Here is a 6,212-nt window from a genome sequence, read left to right on the forward strand (position 1 = left end):
AAGAGGGGTTGTTGAGGTGGTTTGGTCATTTAGAGAGAATGGATCAAAGTAGAATGACATGGAAAGCATATAAATCTATAGGGAAAGGAAGGAGGGGTAGGGATCGTCCTTGAAAGGGTTGGAAAGAGGGGGTAAAGGAGGTTTTGTGGGCGAGGGGCTTGAACTTCCAGCAAGCGTGCATGAGCGTGTTAGATAGGAGTGAATGGAGACGCATGATACTTGGGACCTGACGATCTGTTGGAGTGTGAGCAGGGTAATATTTAGTGAAGGGATTCAGGGAAACCGGTTATTTTCATATAGTCGGACTTGAGTCCTGGAAATGGGAAGTACAATGCCTTCACTTTAAAGGAGGGGTTTGGGATATTGGCAGTTTGGAGGGATATGTTGTGTATCTTTATACGTATATGCTTCTAAACTGTTGTATTCTGGGCACCTCTGCAAAAGCAGTGATAATGTGTGAGTGTGGTGAAAGTGTTGAATGATGATGAAAGTATTTTCTTTTTGGGGATTTTCTTTCTTTTTTGGGTCACCCTGCCTCGGTGGGAGACAACCGACTTGTTGAAAAAAAAAAAAAAAAAAAAAAAAAAATATATATATATATATATATATATATATATATATATATATATATATATATATATATATATATATATATATATATATATATATATATATATATATATATATATATATACACACACACACACACACCCCTTCTGGGTTTCCTTCTATTTTCTTACTAGTTCTTGTTGTTCTTGTTTATTTCCTGTTATCTCCATGGGGAAGTGGAACAGAATTCTTCCTCCGTAAACCAATCAAAATCATCTCTATTTCTGTAGTATATCTTCCATTCTATCAAATGATACCAAGAAATTGCAAATACAACTATAAGAAACATACGAAAAAACACCGCAAAGTCGCTGTTTTAATCGAAAATTACGGTCTCAGTTTTTTTCTCTCATTATGTACTGTGCACTGCAGGATTTGTTTTATGTAGTGCACACATACCACATAGATATATTCTCTCATATTTAGGCCCAAATTTACTGCTCACAGCTTATCAGAGTGGTGGGCTGAGCTCATGGCGTAGATCTACAGTTTGGACCCTGAATGTAAAGCCGTAGATCTATGGCATGGACCCTGAAAGGGTTAAGCTAGTGAAAAAGGTCAGAGAAATTATCATAGAGATTTTTTTTTTTTTTTTTTTTCCAACAAGTCGGCTGTCTCCCACTGAGGCAGGGTGACCCAAAAAAGAAAGAAAATCCCCAAAAAGAAAATACTTCCATCATCATTTAACACTTTCACCACACTCACACATTATCACTGCTTTTGCAGAGGTGCTCAGAATACAACAGTTTAGAAGCATATACGTATAAAGATACACAACATACCCCTCCAAACTGCCAATATCCCAAACCCCTCCTTTAAAGTGCAGGCATTGTACTTCCCATTTCCAGGACTCAAGTCCGACTATATGAAAATAACCGGTTTCCCTGAATCCCTTCACTAAATATTACCCTGCTCACACTCCAACAGATCGTCAGGTCCCAAGTATCATTCGTCTCCATTCACTCCTATCTAACACGCTCATACACGCTTGCTGGAAGTCCAAGCCCCTCGCCCACAAAACCTCCTTTACCCCCTCTTTCCAACCCTTTCGAGGACGACCCCTACCCCTCCTTACTTCCCCTATAGATTTATATGCTTTCCATGTCATTCTACTTTGATCCATTCTCTCTAAATGACCAAACCACCTCAACAACCCCTCTTCTGCCCTCTGACTAATACTTTTATTAACTCCACACCTTCTCCTAATTTCCACACTCCGAATTTTCTGCATAATATTTACACCACACATTGCCCTTAGACAGGACATCTCCGCTGCCTCCAACCGTCTCCTCGCTGCTGCATTTACCACCCAAGCTTCACACCCATATAAGAGTGTTGGTACTACTATACTTTCATACATTCCCTTCTTTGCCTCCATAGATAACGTTTTTTGACTCCACATACACCTCAACGCACCACTCACCTTTTTTCCCTCATCAATTCTATGATTAACCTCATCCTTCATAAATCCATCCGCCGACACGTCAACTCCCAAGTATCTGAAAACATTCACTTCTTCCATACTCCTCCTCCCCAATTTGATATCCAATTTTTCTTTATCTAAATCATTTGACACCCTCATCACCTTACTCTTTTCTATGTTCACTTTCAACTTTCTACCTTTACACACATTCCCAAACTCATCCACTAACCTTTGCAATTTTTCTTTAGAATCTCCCATAAGCACAGTATCATCAGCAAAAAGTAACTGTGTCAATTCCCATTTTGAATTTGATTCCCCATAATTTAATCCCACCCCTCTCCCAAACACCCTAGCATTTACTTCCTTTACAACCCCATCTATAAATATATTAAACAACCATGGTGACATTACACATCCCTGTCTAAGACCTACTTTTACCGGGAAGTAGTCTCCCTCTCTTCTACACACCCTAACCTGAGCCTCACTATCCTCATAAAAGCTCTTTACAGCATTTAATAACTTACCACCTATTCCATATACTTGCAACATCTGCCACATTGCTCCTCTATCCACTCTATCATATGCCTTTTCTAAATCCATAAATGCAATAAAAACTTCCCTATCTTTATCTAAATACTGTTCACATATATGCTTCAATGTAAACACCTGATCTACACATCCCCTACCCACTCTAAAACCTCCTTGCTCATCCGCAATCCTACATTCTGTCTTACCTCTAATTCTTTCAATTATAACCCTACCGTACACTTTTCCTGGTATACTCAGTAAGCTTATTCCTCTATAATTTTTACAGTCTCTTTTGTCCCCTTTCCCTTTATATAAAGGGACTATACATGCTCTCTGCCAATCCCTAGGTACCTTCCCCTCTTTCATACATTTATTAACAAAAGTACCAACCACTCCAACACTATATCCCCCCCTGCTTTTAACATTTCTGTCATGATCCCATCAGTTCCAGCTGCTTTACCCCCTTTCATTTTACGTAATGCCAATGCACCACTCACTCTACATTCTGCTCTTTCTTCACTCCTAAAAGATGTGTATACCTCCCTGGCCAGTGCATGAAATTACCGCCTCCCTTCTTCCTCAACATTTAAAATCTCTAAAATATTTCACTTATCTACCCACACCTCCTCTCCCCATCTACTAACTCCCTACTCTGTTTTAACTGACAAATCCATGCTACTTTCCTAGGCTTTAACTTGTTTAACTCCAAATTTTCTTCTTTTTTTCATTAAAATTTCTTGACAGTGCCTCTCCCACTTTTCATCTGCTCTCCTTTGCACTCTCTCACCACTTTCACCTTTCTTTACCCATATAATTTGCCTTTCTTATAACACTCTACTTTGCAAAAACCTCTTGTAAGCTACCTTTTCTTTATCACACCCTTTACTTCATCATTCCACTAATCACTCCTCTTCCTCCTCCTGCCTCACCTCCTATAACCAAACTTCTGGCCTCTACATTCTAATAATGCATTTTAAAACTATCTCCAACCTCTTCAACGCCCCCACTACTCATCTTGTACTAGCCCCCACCTTTCTCAAGCAATAGTCGCTATATCTCACCCTTTAACTTCCTCCCTTAGTTTATACACTTTCACCTCCTCTTACTTGTTGCTGCCACCTTCTTTCTTTCCCATCTACCTCTTTTACTCTTAACTGTAGCTACAACCCAAATAATGATCTTATATATCAGTTGCCCCTCTATAAACATGCAAGATCCCATTTACCCATCAACCTTTATCCACCAACAGATAATCTAACAAACTACTTCTCTATTACGTAGTTATCACACATCTATATTTATTTATCCTTTTTTCATAAAATATGTATTACTTATTACCAAATTTCTTTCTACACATAGCTCAATTCAAAGGCTCCCATTTACTTACTCCAAACTAAATTTACCTACTACTCCTCCATAACATTTTTACCCACTTTAGCATTGAAATCCCCAACCACCATTACTCACACTTGATTCAAAAATTTCCACGATTCACTCAACATTTCTGTACTTCTCCTCTAATTTCTCTCTTCTCCAGGTACATATACTACTATAACCCACTTTTCACATCCAATCTTTATTTTACTCCATAATCCTTGAATTTATATACATTTGTAGTCCCTCTTTCCTGCCATAGCTTATCCTTCAACATTATTAACATGTGCTCCTTCTTTAGCTCTAACTCTATTTGAAACCCTGACCTAATCCCCATTTATTCTCTCCATTGAAACTCTCCTCTGACTCCTCTTCAGCTTGATTTCATTTAAAGCCAGGACATCCAGTTTCTTCATTCAAATATCCACAATCATCTTTCTAGTCATTTGCATTGTACCCACGCATTATCTGTATTCCCACTTTGACAATTTTCTTTCTTCTTTATTCTTTTAGTAATCTTTACAGGAAAAGGGGGTTAATAGCCCATTGTTCCTGCATCAGCTGACTTTTTACAATAATTTGATATTTACTTATAAACATTCTGACCTACTTCATGGATATAAAAAGGAAAAGTAATAAGACCAAGAACTATTAAGATAAAATCAAAGAAAAACTCAGATGAGTGTGTATAAATAAATGTGTACATGTATGTGTAGTGCACTCTAAGTGTAGGTAAGTAGAAGCAGCAAGATACGCCTGTAATCTGCATATTTAAGGAGACAGACAAAAGACACCAGCAATCCTACCATCATGTAAAACAATTACAGGCTTCGCTTTACACTCACTGGCAGGACTGTAGTACTCCTGGGTGGTTGCTGTCACTAACCTGAGCTTTTACCACTTATTAGTGTTTGGTGTTATATCTATGAGTGTAAGGTACAGCAAAAGTTGTACTTCCAAGGTCTGGACAAATTACCATAAAACTTGTATTTTGGGATTTGAGTTGCTGTAGTTTTGATAATAATGTGTCTTCTGAAACAGACTAATAAGGAACCACTGTACTTGATATTAAAAATAAACATTATATATATTCAGTACATTACTGCAATAGTTAAAATTAAAAATTAAAGTTAGTTATAAACATCAACATCATTTCAAGTTAATCTTTTCCTATGATAAGGGCTGATGTCCCCAGTGCTTACTACTTCAGTCTGTCACTTCTCTGTTGAAAAGAGGGGTAACTCAGATATTATCAGTTGTTTGCCACAAATGAAAAAAACTATCATATTTTCTCTCTCTGCCACTCTAGTAGATTTCTTTAGGCAGTAATGCTAATAAGTATATATTGTCTATTTTGTTTTTATGTTTGTGATAACACAAATGCCAGTGTGTTTGTTTCTGGATGTTGCTTTTTGTGATTTAAAGATGTTCCTAATGCAAGATGTCTGTGATAAGCTGTTATTGGGAATGCTGTCTACACTCTCTTATCAACATTTATCAAAATAAATTTTATCACAACATGATTAGGTCGGACAACACCACCAGTTTTAATAAGCTGAATTTTGGATGTTTAATTTTGATTGTAATATTTTCCTTTCAGATAGAGCATGTGATCGTGATTGCAGGGTCAGACTGAATTCATTTTGATCATGTAATAGCCAATATTGCAACTTGTACAAGGTAAGAGACAGCAGGTATGTGGTCGTGGTGTTATGTTTCTAGCTGACTTCCCAAGTACTGTGACTTACCTTCTAACACAGCAATGTGTACATCTTACCCAGATAACTTAATTACATAAATGGTCTGGGATTAAATATGAAGACTTTGGATTGATTTTGCATTGATGATTAGATATTTACCATGCATTTATTTTTAATTACATGGATTCTCATATAATAAGGATGAGAACTCACTAAATGACAACATGCAGGATATTACATTGTGGAAGCCAACTTGTGTGTCTTCTTTTATCTCCACTTACTCTGCAAGTCAAGAGTTGACTTCAGATTCCTCAAATACATAGAGGTAGCATTATGAGGCACTCCTGGGATATACACAACAACTCCACACATAGGGGAGATGTTTATGACAATGTTTCGTCCGATTTGAACTACTTACTAGGTCACACTAACACTTGAGGAGTGAGGAGCCAGTGTGTGTATTTTTTTTTATTTACTACACTGGCTGACTCATCATGCAGGGTGTCTAAAAAGAAAAAAACTCACCATCATTCACCCATCACTGTCTTGCCAGAGTGTTGCTTACAGTACAGTTTTTA

This window comes from Cherax quadricarinatus, unplaced genomic scaffold (assembly GCF_038502225.1).
Source record: "Cherax quadricarinatus isolate ZL_2023a unplaced genomic scaffold, ASM3850222v1 Contig682, whole genome shotgun sequence".
Lineage (NCBI taxonomy): Eukaryota > Metazoa > Arthropoda > Malacostraca > Decapoda > Parastacidae > Cherax > Cherax quadricarinatus.